Genomic DNA, 20,533 nt, shown 5'->3' on the forward strand with positions numbered 1-20,533 from the left:
TGCTGGTTGCAAATAACCGTACAAATATATATTCTCCTTGTTATGCTACTTTGTTTACCCTGTCAAGATGTTTTACTTTTGATGATTAAAATTTCGTAATATTGAAATATTTACAGTGTTTTATCGTATATCATATATCAGTATATCATGTATATTTGATGTGTTTTTATAATGTCATATGTATTATATTATTATTATATTATATAAGCCTTTGGTGTCAGCTGGAAGGAAAAGAATATGAACAGAAATGAAGTAGTTATTCAAAGAACCTATGTTTTCAATCCAGAGATTTTCAACAAAGACTTGCACAGACTTCTTCGATTTGTCCATTGCATCCAGGAGACTCAAAAGGATCAGGATACGCCTAAATACTTTCTCATCCAATTGTTATATGATAGGTGTAAATTATAGTATAACCTTCTTTTGTTGAAACACAAAGTACATCTCTGGTCTGTTTAAGATCAGAGTTTTCAGCATAGAAAAAGAGTGGAAGCTTATTATTTTGTAAAGAAACAATGATCCAATTTTATTCGTTAAGTGTCTTTTGCTGAAGGAATTTTTTTATGACTTTATTAACCTATATAACACCAATGAGGTTATGCCGCTAGCCCTGTTTTCCCTGTGTATCAGGTTGTGTCTTGGTTCTGTTTTCAGTATATGTTTTAGAAAGAGGTTATGTCGTACCAAATTGTTATTTCTTTGGGCCTTATCACATTATATCCCGGATGTAAGGTGTGACCCTATTGGTTGGCCTCTTCTCCATTGGCTTTTAAACAACAGCTTTACTTAAGTGCATAATGCTAATACGTAAATTAGTTCAATTAAATCACACATATACCAGTTTTTCTTGTAACAAAAATATTTTAATTTATATACTAAAACTATTAACAAATGTTAAGTAAGAAACAGGAAAAAAAATAATCAATAAAAGGTATTTAACATTTTTTTTAGATATTTTTTTTTTTTTTTACATTTTTTTGCTTTTTCTTTATGCTTTTTATATTGTTTTTCTTGTTTTTTTAATTCACCCTGAAGCCTCTGGCTGTGCCTTGAAGAACCCATCGACTCCTCATCAGCTGCAAAAAATGAAAGACAACAATTTAGTAAATGCACTCTTAATACATTTCAATGTGGTGAAATGCTAGCTGTCGGTTCTTGTACCTTTGCATTTTGTAAGCTCGGTATAGTGCATAAATGAATGTTACCCAAACACTGGCCCCATTCATTAAATTATGATAAATGTAGGAGTACATAACATATACTGAAAACAGAACCAAGACACAACATGATACAAAGACAGGTGACAGGGTAAACCAAATCAGATTATCTCTGACAGATAGTGAAAGGGATGGTATAAATCAGCAAGAAGAAGGCCTAAGCTTAAGAAAACAGGGAAAACAGGGAAAACAGGCCTATCGAAAAAGGCCAAGAGGGTGAAGGTACTGTAGAAGGAGCACACAACAAAAGAGGGCCATGCGCATGAGAGCTTACAACCTAAAGGGAAGGGGGAGACACAAGTAATACGAAGTATTATATTAGTATTATATTGTTTTGTTGTATACATTAACTTTCTACAAAATTTAGCCAAGGAGAATCTCACCCTCTAGGGTGCATTTTTAAAGCCTGCCAGCTGAGTTGGCCTGCGCACAAGACAAGAATTGGTGGGAGGACATTTTTCCCATTGTGGGAACTTAGGATGCCTTGTACTGTGAATGGCCAGTGAAAACTGTTTGTCATGTTCTACCCAAAAAATCCAAACATCATATATTGGGAAAAAAAAACCACAACTAAAGTATACGAAAATTACCATGTAATGTACTTACTTTCCTCAACCAGCACTTGTGGTTGCTGAGAGGTGGATTCTGGTTGGCTCTGGAATAGCAGAGGTGATGCTGCCAGGTCAGCGGACTGCGGCGAAGCCTCCACCACTGCTGCTTGCACCTGTTGCTGTTGGCTACCACCTGGCGCCTCCGGTGTGACCACCTGTTGATGTTGGCGGTGGTGTTCGGAGCTGCGTTGGCGTCCTGTTGGAGACCATTATGTGTTATCTTATGTGTATTTTTGTAATGTATTCACCATACACAGCGAATACATACATACATGCAGAGAATGGTAGCTTTGAATGCTAAAATGGTACTCATGTCAATAACATTAAATTTGTAAATAAATGTACACTTAAATTTTTAACATATATATAATAGGACATAATCAGAATAATCGTAAATAAGACTAACATTATTCATACGTTTAGTATGAGAATGGTCAGAAAATAGGCCTTTTCTGTCCATATATCCTGTGAGAAGAAAAAATTACATTGCCATATTATTTAGTGTTTGAGCACGACTTACTAGCAATAATTTCAGCCCTCAAATCTGCAAGAAGGTCGGGCTGCCGTCTCCGCAGATCACTCCATCGGCGTTGCAACTGCACGATGGAGCGGCGGGTACCAACCTGCATACGCAGACGCCTGCGCACGGCTCTGTATGCCTGCAGTTTGTCATAATTTCCCACGTACCTCCCTGCGGGCTGAAAACAATGGTCCATCGTTGCTGTCAGCACCCGCAGTTCGGTACGTGAGAATACTGCAGACCTCATTTTGTCTCAGAAATGACAGTTTAATATCCTGCTTACCGATTGGTTCTCAGTGCACGTCGGTGCGTCTGCACGTCCATCGCGGAACCTGTACTAAGATGGCTGACTGACGTGTCAATCACTGCTTAAACGTGCCTAGCATTCGGGCGCATACGCACCACTATAAAATCGCATACAGCATGCGATAGTTCGCCCTGACAATTTCTGCATGGCTTTTCTAAGTTGTTGCTGTCAGGAAACGGTTAATATTGGCAGATATTGAGGTAAGTAACATGGGCCAAGGTCTGCTACCTGACATAGATAGCGTTGTAGGAAATGAAATAATTGCACTTTCTTTTTTCCTTTTTTAGATTGTGCTCACTTTGAAAAAAAAAACATCAAAAACAGGAGAACCTTGCTCCATTTTGGGGTAAGTAACATGGGCCTAGGTCTGCTACCTGACATAGATAGCGTTGTAGGAAATTAAATAATTGCACTTTTTTTCCTTTTTTAGATTGTGCTCACTTTAAAAAAAAACAACATCAAAAACAGGAGAACCTTGCTCCATTTTGGGGTAAGTAACATGGGCCTAGGTCTGCTACCTGACATAGATAGCGTCATAGGAAATGAAATAATTTCACTTTCTTTTTTCCTTTTTTAGATTGTGCTCACTTTAAAAAAAAAAACATCAAAAACAGGAGAACCTTGCTCCATTTTGGGGTAAGTAACATGGGCCTAGGTCTGCTACCTGACATAGATAGCGTCGTAGGAAATTAAATAATTGCACTTTCTTTTTTCCTTTTTTAGATTGTGCTCACTTTAAAAAAAAACCCTTTAAAAACAGGAGAAACTTGCTCCATTTTGGGGTAAGTAACATGGGCCTAGGTTTGCTACCTGACATAGATAGCGTCGTAGGAAATGAAATAATTGCACTTTCTTTTCTACAGGAGAACCTGAACATGTCTGAACAAGACTCCAATGAGCCATCCAGCTCATCATCTGCTGCTGCTAAAAAAACACGCCAGCCTAATTTCACAAAAAATGAAATCGACATTTTGGTCGAATTGGCTGTTGATAGGCTCCATTCCACTCCGCGTCCACTCTCTGCACCATCAAAAGCAAGAATATGAGAAGAAATTACAAATGAGGTCAATGCCGTGGCTCCAATCAGACGCAAGGTTATTGAGGTCCAGAAAAGGTAAGTATTGAAGCTTACAAAAATTGGTTAAATGTGTCCAGATTTTGTGGATAATATTATCCTGCTAATGTGTCTATTTTGCACACAGGTGGCAAGACTTTAAACGCCGCCTAAAAGATAACATTTCTGAACACAGAAGACATGCAAGAATGACAGGTGGTGGACCTCCAGCAACGCTGGAATTGACTCCATTGGAGACCAGGGCATTGGCCTCTTTGGATGCGGAGATGGTTCAAGGTGTGGGCCGCATTGACACCGGACGTAGCCCACCCGCCAGCGAGCCTATCACAGCTACAGGTATATGCACACACATATATATATAAATATATAAATTCACACTAATTACCTAAGGACGGCATTATTTATTTCATTTTTTCCCCTTGTAGGGTGTCACGGGCACTAGGAGTCTTTACCCAGGGATCACCAGATGGTAGGCTTACCAGAGCAATGTAGATGGTAATAGGATACTCTGGTAGCTGGGTGATCACGGAACATGAAATGATGGCCGATGAGATGCTCAGGAAAGTCTATGACTAGCAACACTGGTAATAATGAGGTAATGATACACAAGGAACTGTATGGACAAGGACACGTGAAGGTAGTCAGTGGTCTGCGATAGCAAGTTGTACCACTGCTATAGTGAGGAGGAATGTCCAACAGGAACAAGGAGGTGATGAGAGTCAGCGGTCTGCGGGTAGCAAGTTGTACCGCTGTCTGAGTGAAGGAATGGAATCCAAGTGGAGGTATCCAGGTAGTCAGTGGTCTGCGGTAGCAAGTTGTACCACTGCTATGTGAGAGGATAATGGAACAGGTGATACCGGAAACAGGGATCAGTGGTCTGACATCAGCAAGTTGTACCACTGCATATATATGTGAGGAGGTGCACGGGGGAAGGCTGCAACACAGGATATACACAGGCACCTTATACACGATCCACAGTAATATGCACAATATAGGTATATATATATGTAAATGACTGATCAGGTCTGCAATCTAGAAAGTCTCTTGAAGTAGTCCAGCACAATGATAACACAGTCAATGATGGCAAGAGACTCAGCGGGTAGCAGACTCCAGAGAGAACCAAACACAGTCCAGCAAGATATGCAATACACAGCACAGTCAATGAAAAGTATGCATACCGTGGTTCAGCAGTAGCAGTCAGATGGGATTGCAGCGGTACCTGAGCGGCTGGAGACCGACTGGATAGGAAGTCCCTGGATAGGAGAAGCAGCGGTCTAGCAGGTGCAGCGCACAGGTGAGTAGACCGACAGGGACACGAATCCACAGGAGTCAGCAACACGTGGAACCGGACTCATAGGAAACCCAGGAGAATGGAGATGATCCAGCAGAGGGTAGTAGAAGAGATACAAATCCAATGCTGACAGGAGGGTAGAGGCCAGTGGAACACGTGAAGGCGTGGAGAGTGGATCAGCAGGAGATGGACGATAGCGCTGACCACAACGGCAGGACTCAGCGGCACACGGAGGTAACCAGTAGCAACCACAGGAACCAACAGCGATGAGAAACAGGAGTGCAGCGCAGGGCAGGAGCTGTAGATCACGAAGTGTAGCAGATGGTAATGAAAAGCGGCAGTCTCGAGGAAGTCACAGCAAAGATGAGATGAGAGTGTAGTGCACGGAGGCAGCGGATAGTAATCAGCTGGCAGTCACGATGTTGAACACAGGCGAGTTGCAAGCAGGAGACTGTAGTGCACAGAGGCAGCGGATAGTAGTCAGCTGGCAGTCACGATGTTGAACACAGGCGAGTTGCAAGCAGGAGACTGTAGTGCACAGAGGCAGCGGATAGTAGTCAGCTGGCAGTCACGATGTTGAACACAGGCGAGTTGCAAGCAGGAGACTGTAGTGCACGGAAGCAGCGGATAGAAATCAGCAAACAGACTCGATGAGAAGCAGGTGAGTGAGGTAAAAGCTGGAGTGCACGGAGGCAGCGGATAGCAATGAGCAAACAGTCACATTGATATAAAATAACGTTGAAGTGGTGTAGAAGACTGTAGTGCACGGAGGCAGCGGATAGGAATCAGCAAACAGTCATGATGATACAGTTGATGGTAGAAGTGGTATGGAACCACAGTAGTAGAAGTGGTTTGGAAACCACAGGAATCAGCAGCACTGAATACACAAGTAATACAGGAACACCTTCAGAGACTCATGAGGAATGAGACTCCAAGATCAGGCAACGTGGTGTTGACCACAGGTGCTTAATATAGGGAGGTTGCCTGATCTGCCAATTAAGTTAAAGGGGTATACACTGAAGTATAGAAAAGGGCTGCGCATGCGCAGACCCTCAGGATGGTGGACGGCCACGGTTCCTAAATGTCCGGGAAGAGGCACTCACGGTCCGGTGAGTGACAGTACCCCCCCTTTTAAAGGTGGGCACAGAACGCCTGGAACCGGGCTTGTCCGGATTTTTGGAGTAAAACTTCTTCAAAAGGGCAGGAGCATTAAGATCTTCAGCTTTGATCCAAGAGCGCTCCTCAGGACCAAAGCCCTTCCAATGAACGAGGAAGTGGAGGACTCCTCGCGAAATTTTTGCATCTAGTACCTCGGTAATCTCAAAATCCTCCTCCTGATGGACTTGAACTGGCTGCGGAGCTGAGGGAGGAGTTGAAAAACGGTTGATAATAAGAGGTTTGAGCAAAGATACATGGAAGGCATTAGAAATCCGAAGACTCTTAGGAAGAAGGAGTTTCACACATACTGGATTGATAACTTGAATGATCCTATATGGACCAATAAAACGAGGGGCGAATTTCATGGATGGAACCTTCAAACGAATATTTTTTGTGGATAGCCAGACACGATCTCCAATTTTTAGTGGTGGAATAGCCCGCCTCTTCTTATCAGCGAAAGATTTATATTTGACAGATGTCTTCTTCAAACAGGTTCTAACCTGAGACCAGATATTTTTAAAGGTCTGACAAACAGTCTCCACCGCAGGAACTTGGGTGGGCGGGAGGGCAGGAAATTCCGGAAAAGACGGATGGTGACCGTAGACCACAAAGAATGGAGTTTTGGATGATGACTCATGGTACATGTTGTTATGGGCGAACTCAGCCCAAGGGAGTAACTCTACCCAGTTGTCTTGATTGGCTGATGAAAATATCCTTATAAAAGTCTCAAGATCTTGATTGACGCGTTCGGTTTGTCCATTGGATTGTGGATGGTAAGAAGATGAGAGTGCTAATCGTATGCCCAAGGTTTTACAAAGTGCTCGCCAGAATCTGGACACGAATTGTACTCCTCTATCAGACACAATCTCAGATGGACATCCATGGATACGGAAGATCTCTTTAATGAAATGTTCAGCCAGGATAGACGAGGAAGGCAAACCAGACAGAGGGATGAAATGAGCCATCTTCGAAAATCTGTCCACTACCACCCAAATAGTGTTATGGTTCTTACTAGGTGGTAAGTCAGTAACGAAATCCATACTAATATGGGTCCATGGTTTGGACGGAATGGGTAGTGGTCGCAGCAACCCTGCTGGGGTTCTGCGGGAGGATTTGAATTGCGAACATAATTCACAGGAAGCAATGAACTCTTTGACGTCTCTCCTCATTGAAGGCCACCAGTAACTTCGAGAGAGGATCTCAAAAGTCTTGTGTTCACCGGCGTGTCCAGAAAAACGAGAGGCATGGAACCACGAAAGGATTTTCCTCCTTAGAGTAGGAGGCACGAGGGTCTTCCCAAATGGTAGCGTTTTGGTGGATGAAGCAGCCAGTGAGATACATTTGGGGTCTAGAATGGTATGGTTGGAAACCTCTTCTATATCAGAGGACGTAGCAAAGGCTCTAGATAAGGCATCAGCTTTTTTGTTCTTGGCAGCTGGTTTGAAGGTAATTATTAATTCAAAACGGGAAAAGAAAAGAGACCATCTTGCTTGACGAGGGTTCAAGCATTGGGCAGACTGGAGATATGACAAGTTCTTATGATCCGTGAAGATCGTCACCGGATGGCGAGCTCCCTCCAACAAGTATCTCCATTCCTCTAATGCGGCTTTGATAGCCAGTAATTCCTTGTCTCCGATGGTATAATTCTTCTCTGCGGGTAGGAGACCCCGAGAATAGAAGGCACAAGGGTGGAATTTTTGCTGTTCCGAGCGTTGGGAGAGAATAGCTCCTAAGCCCACATTAGAGGCATCTACTTCTAGGAAAAAAGGGAGTGTCACATCAGGCTGACGAAGGATTGGAGCCGAAGAGAAGGACTCTTTTAATGTTTGAAAGGCTTGAATAGCCTCAGTAGACCATTGCTTAGGATTAGCCCCTTTACGAGTCAGGGCCACAATAGGAGATGCAATGGAAGAAAAGTCTTGAATGAAGCGTCTATAGTAATTGGCAAAACCTAAAAAACGCTGGATGGCACGAAGAGTAGTTGGCTGGGGCCAATGTAGTACAGCATTTACTTTATCAGGATCCATCTTCAGACCAACTCCGGAAACAATATACCCCAAGAATGGAATCTGGGGTAATTCGAATGAACATTTTTCTAATTTACAGAACAATGAATTTTTCCGTAGCCTGGAGAGGACTTCTGCCACATGTTGGTGGTGAGAAGGCAGGTCCTGTGAAAAAATCAATATGTCGTCCAGGTAGACGACGACACATACATATAATAAGTCCCGAAAAATCTCATTGATGAAGCCCTGAAAAACAGCGGGGGCATTACATAGCCCGAAAGGCATTACCAGATATTCGTAATGCCCGTCTCTGGTGTTAAACGCCGTCTTCCATTCGTCACCGGAACGGATTCTGATTAAATTGTAAGCACCACGAAGATCCAACTTAGTAAAAATACGGGCTCCCTTAATGCGGTCAAATAGCTCAGTGATCAACGGAATGGGATACCGGTTCTTGATAGTAATGGCATTGAGTCCACGAAAATCTATACAAGGGCGTAATGATCCATCCTTCTTTTTGACAAAGAAGAACCCAGCTCCAGCGGGCGAGGTGGAAGGTCGAATGAACCCACGCTGGAGGTTCTCCCGTATATATTCAGATGTAGCTTGAGTTTCAGGTAACGAGAGTGGATAGACCCGGCCTCTGGGAGGAGTCTTGCCAGGAAGAAGATCAATCGGACAATCCCAAGAACGATGAGGAGGAAGACGTTCAGACTGAGCTTTATCAAAAACATCGGTAAATGAAGCATATTGAGGAGGGAGTCCCGGTGAAATAGCTGAAATGGAAGCTTGCTGTACCTTGAGAGGAATGACTTGGGAAAGGCAATGATGGTGACATTCAGGCCCCCAAGACGTGACTTGAGGGGTGCGCCAGTCAATCTGGGGAGAGTGACACTGAAGCCATGGAAGGCCTAGGACAATCGGACTTGTCGTAACAGGAAGAATTAAAAACGATATCTCTTCATGATGCAGAGCACCAATCTGAAGGGTTACTGGAGACGTACTCTGGGTGATGAGACCGTTGATGAGACGTGATCCATCGATAGCCGTCACAGTAATGGGAGTTTTTAAGGTAATCATTGGTAGAGACCATTGATTAACTAACGATTTGGAAATAAAATTTCCTGCTGCTCCGGAATCAATCAATGCCTGTGACTCAAAGGTCTTGGTAGCAAAGGAAATAGTCACATCAAAAACGCAGACTTTAGATTTCATAGACGATGGAGAGGACTCCAGGGACCCTAACTTCACCTCTCCAGAACTAGTTAGGGCCTGGCATTTCCCGATCTCTTAGGGTAGGAGCTGAGGACATGAGTGGAATCAGCACAATAGATACAGAGTCTATTCTTGACTCTTCGTTTCCTCTCCTCAGAAGATAACTTGGAACGTCCAATCTCCATAGGAATCACAGCGGGTGACACTGGACGAAATTGAGGGTTAGAGCGAAAAGGTGCTTTAGCAGAAGTCGTTTTCTCAGCCTCTCTTTCACGAAATCTCATATCAACACGATGGCATAGAGAGATCAAATCTTCAAGTGATGAAGGAAGCTCTTGGGTAGTCAGTGCATCTTTAATTTTATCGGAAAGCCCCTGCCAGAAGGCGGCAACTAGGGCTTCAGTGTTCCACTGAAGTTCAGAGGCTAAGATCCTAAATTGAATGACGTACTGGCCTACAGTATGAGATCCTTGTCGCAGACGGAGGATGCTGGAAGCAGCGGAGGTCACACGACCTGGTTCATCGAACACACTTCGGAATGTAGAAATGAATTTGGCACTATCTTGTAATATTGGATCGTTCCTCTCCCACAGAGGGGAGGCCCAAGCCAGGGCTTGTCCTGAAAACAAAGAGATAAGATAGGCCACTCTGGAACGATGGGTAGAAAAATTTTGAGGTTGGAGCTCAAAATGGACTGAACATTGGTTAAGGAAACCCCTACAAGTTTTGGGGTCTCCATCGTACTTTGACGGAGTAGGCAGGTGAAGCGTGGAAGCTATAGACACCTGGGATGGCAATGGGGAAACGGAGGAAAGCACAGGAGCTTCAGTAATAGCTGTCACAGTCTGTCCAGATGTTCCTTGGGAGGTTAATGACTGATAACACTGAAGTAACAGCTGTTGGCGGGCATCCTGTTGCTCCACACGGCTAACCAGATGTTGCAGCATCTCTTTGGCGGTAGGTTCCACATCTGGGTCTGTCATGGCCTGATCTTACTGTCACGGGCACTAGGAGTCTTTACCCAGGGATCACCAGATGGTAGGCTTACCAGAGCAATGTAGATGGTAATAGGATACTCTGGTAGCTGGGTGATCACGGAACATGAAATGATGGCCGATGAGATGCTCAGGAAAGTCTATGACTAGCAACACTGGTAATAATGAGGTAATGATACACAAGGAACTGTATGGACAAGGACACGTGAAGGTAGTCAGTGGTCTGCGATAGCAAGTTGTACCACTGCTATAGTGAGGAGGAATGTCCAACAGGAACAAGGAGGTGATGAGAGTCAGCGGTCTGCGGGTAGCAAGTTGTACCGCTGTCTGAGTGAAGGAATGGAATCCAAGTGGAGGTATCCAGGTAGTCAGTGGTCTGCGGTAGCAAGTTGTACCACTGCTATGTGAGAGGATAATGGAACAGGTGATACCGGAAACAGGGATCAGTGGTCTGACATCAGCAAGTTGTACCACTGCATATATATGTGAGGAGGTGCACGGGGGAAGGCTGCAACACAGGATATACACAGGCACCTTATACACGATCCACAGTAATATGCACAATATAGGTATATATATATGTAAATGACTGATCAGGTCTGCAATCTAGAAAGTCTCTTGAAGTAGTCCAGCACAATGATAACACAGTCAATGATGGCAAGAGACTCAGCGGGTAGCAGACTCCAGAGAGAACCAAACACAGTCCAGCAAGATATGCAATACACAGCACAGTCAATGAAAAGTATGCATACCGTGGTTCAGCAGTAGCAGTCAGATGGGATTGCAGCGGTACCTGAGCGGCTGGAGACCGACTGGATAGGAAGTCCCTGGATAGGAGAAGCAGCGGTCTAGCAGGTGCAGCGCACAGGTGAGTAGACCGACAGGGACACGAATCCACAGGAGTCAGCAACACGTGGAACCGGACTCATAGGAAACCCAGGAGAATGGAGATGATCCAGCAGAGGGTAGTAGAAGAGATACAAATCCAATGCTGACAGGAGGGTAGAGGCCAGTGGAACACGTGAAGGCGTGGAGAGTGGATCAGCAGGAGATGGACGATAGCGCTGACCACAACGGCAGGACTCAGCGGCACACGGAGGTAACCAGTAGCAACCACAGGAACCAACAGCGATGAGAAACAGGAGTGCAGCGCAGGGCAGGAGCTGTAGATCACGAAGTGTAGCAGATGGTAATGAAAAGCGGCAGTCTCGAGGAAGTCACAGCAAAGATGAGATGAGAGTGTAGTGCACGGAGGCAGCGGATAGTAATCAGCTGGCAGTCACGATGTTGAACACAGGCGAGTTGCAAGCAGGAGACTGTAGTGCACAGAGGCAGCGGATAGTAGTCAGCTGGCAGTCACGATGTTGAACACAGGCGAGTTGCAAGCAGGAGACTGTAGTGCACAGAGGCAGCGGATAGTAGTCAGCTGGCAGTCACGATGTTGAACACAGGCGAGTTGCAAGCAGGAGACTGTAGTGCACGGAAGCAGCGGATAGAAATCAGCAAACAGACTCGATGAGAAGCAGGTGAGTGAGGTAAAAGCTGGAGTGCACGGAGGCAGCGGATAGCAATGAGCAAACAGTCACATTGATATAAAATAACGTTGAAGTGGTGTAGAAGACTGTAGTGCACGGAGGCAGCGGATAGGAATCAGCAAACAGTCATGATGATACAGTTGATGGTAGAAGTGGTATGGAACCACAGTAGTAGAAGTGGTTTGGAAACCACAGGAATCAGCAGCACTGAATACACAAGTAATACAGGAACACCTTCAGAGACTCATGAGGAATGAGACTCCAAGATCAGGCAACGTGGTGTTGACCACAGGTGCTTAATATAGGGAGGTTGCCTGATCTGCCAATTAAGTTAAAGGGGTATACACTGAAGTATAGAAAAGGGCTGCGCATGCGCAGACCCTCAGGATGGTGGACGGCCACGGTTCCTAAATGTCCGGGAAGAGGCACTCACGGTCCGGTGAGTGACATAGGGCCCAATACAGCGGAAGACATTTCAGAGGATGAGCTGGTGGAGGAGCCACGTGATGTGGAAGAGCATCAGATGAGTGAGGAGCCAGAAGTCAGTGAACGGGAATCACTGCACGCATGCTATCACAGTATTAGAGACACAAATGCCACTATTCAGTCCAATACCACAGATATTGCCACAACCCTCACCCGTATGGAGCACACTTTACACAGTAGCCTCACCCGTATAGAGAACACTATGGACTTAAACCTTTCATCTATCAACACTACCCTTACCCGTCTCACTGACCTTATTGCAGTGTATATCACCAATCCCCAATCACGCATATCACAGGAATCTTCTCCTACTTCTTTCTCTCCATCTCTTAGTCCCATGTATCAATCATACTACACTTCACCCGATTATCATTCCACAAGTAGGCCTTATCGCGCGCACCTGTCTTCACATATTGAACAACTCCACTCTCAAGGTTCTATTGGTTCTAGTCTAAGACCCCAAATGCATCGCCATCATTTTCAAACCAACCCATATGTTGACATTGAACCATATTCACATTCTAATCAGCAATACAACTATTATTTACCACCATCTGCCCCTTCTGTCCCCTCTGCCATCTCTGCCCCATCTGCCCCCTCTACCATCTCTGCCCCCTCTACCATCTCTGCCCCATCTACCATCTCTGCCCCATCTGCCATATCTGCCCCATCTGCCATATCTGCCCCATCTGCCCCATCTGCCATCTCTGCCCCATCTGCCCCATCTACCATCTCTGCCCCATCTGCCATATCTGCCCCATCTGCCATATCTGCCCCATCTGTCCCCTCTACCCCATCTGCCATCTCTGCCCCATCTGCCCCATCTACCATCTCTGCCCCATCTGCCATATCTGCCCCATCTACCATCTCTGCCCCATCTGCCATCTCTGCCCCATCTGCCACCCGTACACCCCATGCCCCCCGTGCACCTCGTGCCACACAATCGTCGGCTGCTGTACAGTCACTCACTGCTGCTCCACTGGCCTCTGCTTCCTCCCCACTGTTGCCTTCTATATCACGGGTTACCAGATGCCAGACTCATCCTCAATGCGATGCAACCATTATACCAGCAAAGAGGGCCCGTAAAAAAAAAATAATTGTTTGTTTGATGTGTTTTTGTTGTGTAAATAAATTGTATAATTATAAACTTATTAGCTATGTATGTTGCATTTTTAAAAAACATTACAAAAACACTTACAAGAGAAGTAGGTGTCCAGGACATATTGCTTGAAAGACACAGCGTCAACTGATTCTGGAGGGCTGGGGTCAGCATCTAACACCTCCTGGACAGCAACCTCAGCCTCCTCCACCCAAGGAACCCAACTCCTAATGGCGATGTTATGGAACACCACGCACAGAGCTATGATATCACACACAGTGGATGGAGCATACATTAGAGCACCACCAGACCGATCTAGGCACTGGAATCTGGCCTTTAAAAGACAAAATGCCCGCTCCACAACCGATCTAGTGGCTGTATGTGCGGAGTTGTATGCCATCTCCTGCTCCGTACGTGGGTTTAATAAAGGAGTGAGGAGCCAAGGGCGAAAAGGGTATGCGTTATCTCCTACAAGGGGTGACAAGAATGAAAAAGTTTAAAAATATGAGCGAGTGTCATAATTGTAGACACAAATAACTATATCTATGCCAACAAGACAGGCAACATGGATGACAAATAATGGCAAAAGAAGCAATCAGACACATAACATATTCAATGTATTTGTAACCAAGGTTTAAGTTTTTGAACAACTTTTCATATGGGCAGCTATCCATGTCGGATTTTAAGGTAAACATCACAATTAAATGTACTTTTGAATGATATTGCAATGTGCCTTTGTAATATATCTACTTAGCTACCAAACTTAAGACATTACTATTTCCACTTTAAACTACTACATACATGACATGTTTGTTTAATAATAAAAATACCTAATAGCCACACATCACCATTCGGCCTTGCACCACCTTGCCTCAGTTGCAATCTTTCCCACATCCCGGATTGCCGGAAGGCAAAGGAGTCATGTGTACTCCCTGGCCACATAGCTACTAGGTTACGAATCTGGAGAGAGGCGTCACATATAGCTTTGACATTTATAGAATGGAAATGCTTGCGATTTAAAAAATTAGCAGCATTCCCACCGGAGGGGACCAAGGCTACATGAGTCCCATCGACTGCCCCTATGACATGTGGGAAAACTGCCATTTTATCGGCACCAGGGACTCCTCATCGAGTGGTAGATGTATGAATTGCCTTAGACGCGACACAAACGCCCCCAGAACAACCTTTAGCACACGACTGAAGGACTTCTGGGACATCCCTGAAGCGACTCCCACAGTGGTCTGAAATGACCCTGTCACGCAAAAGTGCAATACCGCCAACAGTTTAGTCAATGGCGGTATTGCTGTTGGGCTGTTGAGCTAGGGCTCCAGGTCAATCTGCACTATGTGCAAGGTGTCCAGGATGACACGAGGCGGGAGCCGATAACGCCGCACCACCTCAGCATCAGACATGCCAAAGAGGCTGACACGTGGCCTGAACTCACGCTCCCTTGGTCGGCGACGATGGGTTACTTGCTGATTTTGGGGGCGGCGATGCTGGTTGCCCTCCTGTGCTGCCACATGTGCCTCGGCCATTTCTAAGAAACGCTATATTTGAAAAGAGAAGGATGTGAAAAAAATACAATTAACTCATAGTTTGGAAAATGTCATTCCTATTTGCACAGGAAACATTGACAATATACTTACACCAACAAGTGGGTTGGCCAAACTCATAATGTGGCTAAAAAAACAAAACAAAAATTGTCAGAGGGTGAATAAGAAGTTATGGCATCTGCTTCTATGCTATGTCAGGTTGCAGACCTAGACCCATGTTACTTACCTCAAAATGGAGCAGGATTATCCTGGTCACTTGCAAACAATTGTCAATGGGAAACTAAAAAAGATAAAAAAAGTAAACAAAATATAAAAATAATCTACAAAGTACTACACAGCCCAATACAAGCAAACTATTATCTGTAACTATTATCTGAAACAAAGTATAACACCCAAAATAACAAAAAAGTCCAAGACAATTCAAACAATAAAATGTTAAAACAAATCAACCAAAGAAACCATAGTAATAACTTAAAATATATCATGCAAACTTACCAGTAAATGAATCAGCAGTGAACAGGGCACATCATCTACGCCGAGCTTTATAGCAGTGGTTAATTAGCACAGAGTATGCAGGTGAGGGTCTGCATGCGTCCTGATCACATGGGCGTTCCTTCGGATAAGTTGTGTGTTGTGCTCGTGGTTTAGAACTGAGAGATAAACTCGGCAGGCGCACTGCGTACGCCACCACAAACACGATCACCTGCGTTCGCACCACTATGACTTGGACGTAGTTAGACGGGAAAGCCCCTATGAGAAATTGACTACGTCACCACGCCCCTCAACCTCCCTGTTCCCGCCCAGAACTCGTAGCTCGTCGCTAATGGGTTTTGCGATCGCGGCCATACAGTTTTTGCGTTCGCGAAAGTAAACAGACCCGGCAACCGAGCATGCGCACTAAACTTTGGCGTTCGCTACGCACTGAAAAGGGACATACGTCCCTTGATGACTCAGGCCCTCCATCTCTATTTGCATTTCTCTACTTGTGTTTCTCATTTACACATTATCTGTACTACTTACATGTATTACCTCATCTATTTGTTACTTGCTTCTGTATCCGGAATCTGTGACGCCTTATAAATAAATAAATAATAATAGTAAATAATAATTTTGCTTGCAAGAGTTGCTCCTAGCAGATCAAATTCTTCTTGGCATTAGAACACTCCTTTCCATGCCGAACTTAAAAACAATGAGCTTAATTTGCCAACACAAAATGACAAAAAATATGGACTAAATTTTGCATTTGTAGCTGATGAAGCGTTTGCGCAACACACCAATGTATTTAAATATTGTCATATTTCCATACACACAAACAATATACAAAAGTGTAAACATCTAGTGGTATAAACAATAAATAAAATAATAAAAATCACACATTTATTAGCATATTTACATGCACGCTACAAAACAAAACATACAAACATTCCAGTACAAAACAACAACAAAAAATATCATATTTTACATACACATGCCTAAACGAAAATTACAAAAAGTCTCATGCTATAAAGTACGTACCTTGCTGCAATAGCGATGAAATCAGGTAAAATGTCTGTGGTATCTGTTCGTTTGATACAGAAAGTTCAGGGAAAATTATTTCTGGCACATCAGCAAACACAAGGTTATTATACACGAATGAGCGTGCAATTGGTCCAAACCAACTGCGAACACCCATGTCTGCGTTTATAAAATTATAGAGGAGCCAGTCTAGCTGCAGCGGTACGGGAAAAGATGGCGGATGTGCAACAGGTGCTGGAGAAAACTAACAGATGTGATGGAGGAGTGGAGGGGGATGGAGAAAAAGGACGGCAATTGGCGGACATTAAAAGAGCAAAGCCAATGAGCTCAAGGGAGATGGAAATGATGGTGAGTGTTGGACTAACATGACTGCGACTGTTAAAAGTGAATATAGCAAAGGCATGTTCACAGAAAAGAAGTAATTATGCAGAAACTCCTAAATCAGATCAGAGATTAAAGGAAAAAAGGGACAAAATTCAAAATCCAAAAACGATGGCCTGACTTAAAAAATAAAGAGCAATGAAGGCTTATAGGAAAGAACATTAAAAAGTGAGTATTAAAAGTGGTTAATAAAATGTTTAAAACTAGTTAATAAACTGTGTTAGCAATAGCAATAACGATTAGAATGATTAGTAAAAGTTTTACATCTATTTACAGAAAGAAGAATGCACGATGAGTTGGGCTGCGTAGCTATTGAAAAAATTAAAATGGAAGATGCTGTAGCGACTATAAAACAAGAAGTCACAGAGATAGGAATTGGAGAAATAAAAGAAGCACCTAAAGAATGTAATTAAAAAACTGTTAAAAAATGTAAGAAAACTTAAGATTCATCGTCTTATATTTAAAAAATGGCGTCTATATTTCAGTTGGTATGGACCAACATGGCAGCATGTCTAGCCAGACCCAGGAGGGACATCAGCATAAAATGATTTCAAGCAGTGTCCAATGTGAGCAAATAGCAGTAGTCCCTTTGGTAAAAACAATGTTGCATTCCGTTTCTACGTCAAAAATAATTAAAATACTTGTCCTTTCTTCATATAGATACCATCGTCATATTTAAAGAAAGCTCAGAAGGAAGGAAGGATGCAACACGTAGTAATATTAATAGGACTTTGAACTGAATGCAAACATCAGTGAAGTTAAAAAAAAGTTTCACAAACTGGAGAAAAATTACCTGGAATTGTTTCAATTATATGAGAGAGTGATGTTACAATGCAGCAGTCAGATTAAACGTTACATATGTTTGTTAGTAGATTAAGAAGTTCTGTTAATTTTTTTTTACATCCATTTCAGTGAATATTGTTTAAAAATAAATGCTATTGATAACAACGTTGTGGGTTTACTTGGTGCTCTTGCAAGAAAGATAGACCTCAAATACAGGAAAAAACTATTTACATGTTCAATACACATCTATGGTATTTGGGAGACACTCAGAGTGGATTCAGATGAAAAATTATCCAAGGTAACTTATGCAATATACATCTATGCAATACACAGCTCTGTTCATTTGGTCCAGACAGGATGGACACATGTGTCTAATTATACAAGGAGACTTATGCAATACACATCCATACTAGTTTAAGAAAGTTGTATACACTGGCCATAATATGTACACTCGATACACATACATATATGAATATTATGACATTGTATTTTATAAATAATTAGTAAATACACATGAATATAAGAATATTATGGCATTGGGTTTTATAAACAATTAAATACACTAATGCGAAATCATATAGATGGACACATGTCACATCAGGAAATAAATGATATTTTAATGAGAATATGTATTTTCACATGTGGTAAGAAAACATGTTGTATACACTTGCATACAGGAACAGATAAATGTTAAACCTGTTTAAACCAGGTTTACTATTGCTTCTTCATGAACAGTGTATTATTTGACTGACATTCTGACACCACACCACGTGGAAGAGATAGAGAGAAAATCATAAATTTAAGTATACACACCCAGAAAGCAATCACTGCTTGAGGAAATATTGGCAGTTGGTCGAGCAATTGGATGTGAATTCATACACACTGCAGTAACGGAAGGCTGTTGGAACGAGACTTATAGTTCTGCTGAACAATCAAATGAAACGACGATCGGACCTTTGGCCCATTAGTTGGCTGAAAAACCTGTAGTGTGTACCCAGCCTTACTCTGTCCTTCAAGGATCTTACTTTAATTGTGTCCATCGTGTGATGGATATAAAAAAATAAAGTTCTTAAAAATATATATAATATAAGTTCTCACTTGCACATTGTTAAATACGATTTTATTTGATATTTCATAGTGTTTAAAATAAGTAAATCAAATAAATTTTTTGAATATTTTAATTATCCCACAGTGCATGGTTCTTATAAAATTCTGACATTCTAGCAAAACAAAGAACAATAGTAATCTATTTCTAATTGGTTTATATATATTTATAATCTAATCTAAATTAGAGATATTCACTGACCCCAGTGTTCTGGTTTTGGTTTTGGATCTAGATTAAATTTGTGTTTTGGTTTTGTTTTTGGCAAAACCGCCCTTACACGTTTTGGTTTTGGAATTGGATCCCTATTTTTTTCTAAAATCCCTTTTTTTGCTAAAGTCACATAATCTTGCTCTTTTTTCCCTACATTATTGTTAACCTCAATAACACTAATTTCAAGTCATTTGCAGTCAATTTTGACCATCTCACAGGTCACAATACTATTTTCATACACTTTCAGACAAAGACTGCAGCGACCTGGCTGGATGGTAAGCAACAGAGCAATGGCACAAACACACAGCAGTTCATAGCACATCTAGAAAACATTGCCACACAGCAGTGGCAGAAAAGAAAAGTGGTGCAGGAGGGAATTGTCTTTGAGTCCTCCCAAACACTCTTATTTAAGATATTGAAAAGGACATGTACAGTTTAAGCACTCAAGCAACAAGCAGTGCCGCTTTTGTGGCGGAAGTGCTTGGTTTGTTTGGGCCCCCACAAACAAGCTAACAATAGCCTAGCTGCCTTAAGCCTAACAGTGCTGTCAATGAACTCTACATTATTAAACCATGTCTGATCATGCTGCATCTTTAATCTCCTTCTCATCTGTGGATACCTCCCTGTCATCCCTAAAGAACTGCCAAACTTATGAAGACACAGGAATGGATATTACAATTGCAGTGGCAATAGATCTGCTTCAGACAGACTGACACGGAACATGTGGGCGACTTGGAATCTGTAATATTGGAATACGCTGCCTTGAACAGAGATTTAAACCAATATATAGACGCAGTTGAGAAGGCCATACTTAAGTTAAAACGTGACCCACCAGATAAAATCCTGGATTTATTATACAAAAGGAGTCCCTGAGGAAGGATGATACACTTTAAAGAACAGCTAAGAGACCTGAGAAACAAATGGGAGTGTCACTGGCCCCTGCAGACTAAGCTTTGGAAGATGATGATGAGGAGATCACCCTGAGCACATGCAAGTTACAGTGAAACTGAGAATGAATCATGAAATTAGTTATGGTTCATTTGATCGCTCCACCCATTTCTTGGATAACTGTGGTAATTCTACAGCTAATACATAGACAAAATGAAGTGGGCTGTCATGTACAAGTAGCCCCTCAAAGGTGGGAAAGGGATCCACAGCCTGCTAAGAGACTATAACACCATTGACAGTCCTGAGGAAGAGGAAAATGATTAATTTTGTGTCTCCCTCTTCTCCTTCTCCCCCTATGTGTCTGTTTATTCAATATATTCAATAAAACCTTGGGCTTGTGTCTCTCCCTCCCTTACCCACTCCAACACAATTCCCCATCATTGTTTGAAGTTTTGTTGAATGTCTTGCCTTAATTTATGCACCCTTCCTTAGATTTCTGACTGTCTCAATAAAGCTTCTGTTTTCTGTGTACTGCTGTGAATCCATTTTGATAACACAGTACAATGTGACTGCAGATTTAGTC

This window comes from Mixophyes fleayi, chromosome 5, assembly GCF_038048845.1.
Source record: "Mixophyes fleayi isolate aMixFle1 chromosome 5, aMixFle1.hap1, whole genome shotgun sequence".
Taxonomy (NCBI): domain Eukaryota; kingdom Metazoa; phylum Chordata; class Amphibia; order Anura; family Limnodynastidae; genus Mixophyes; species Mixophyes fleayi.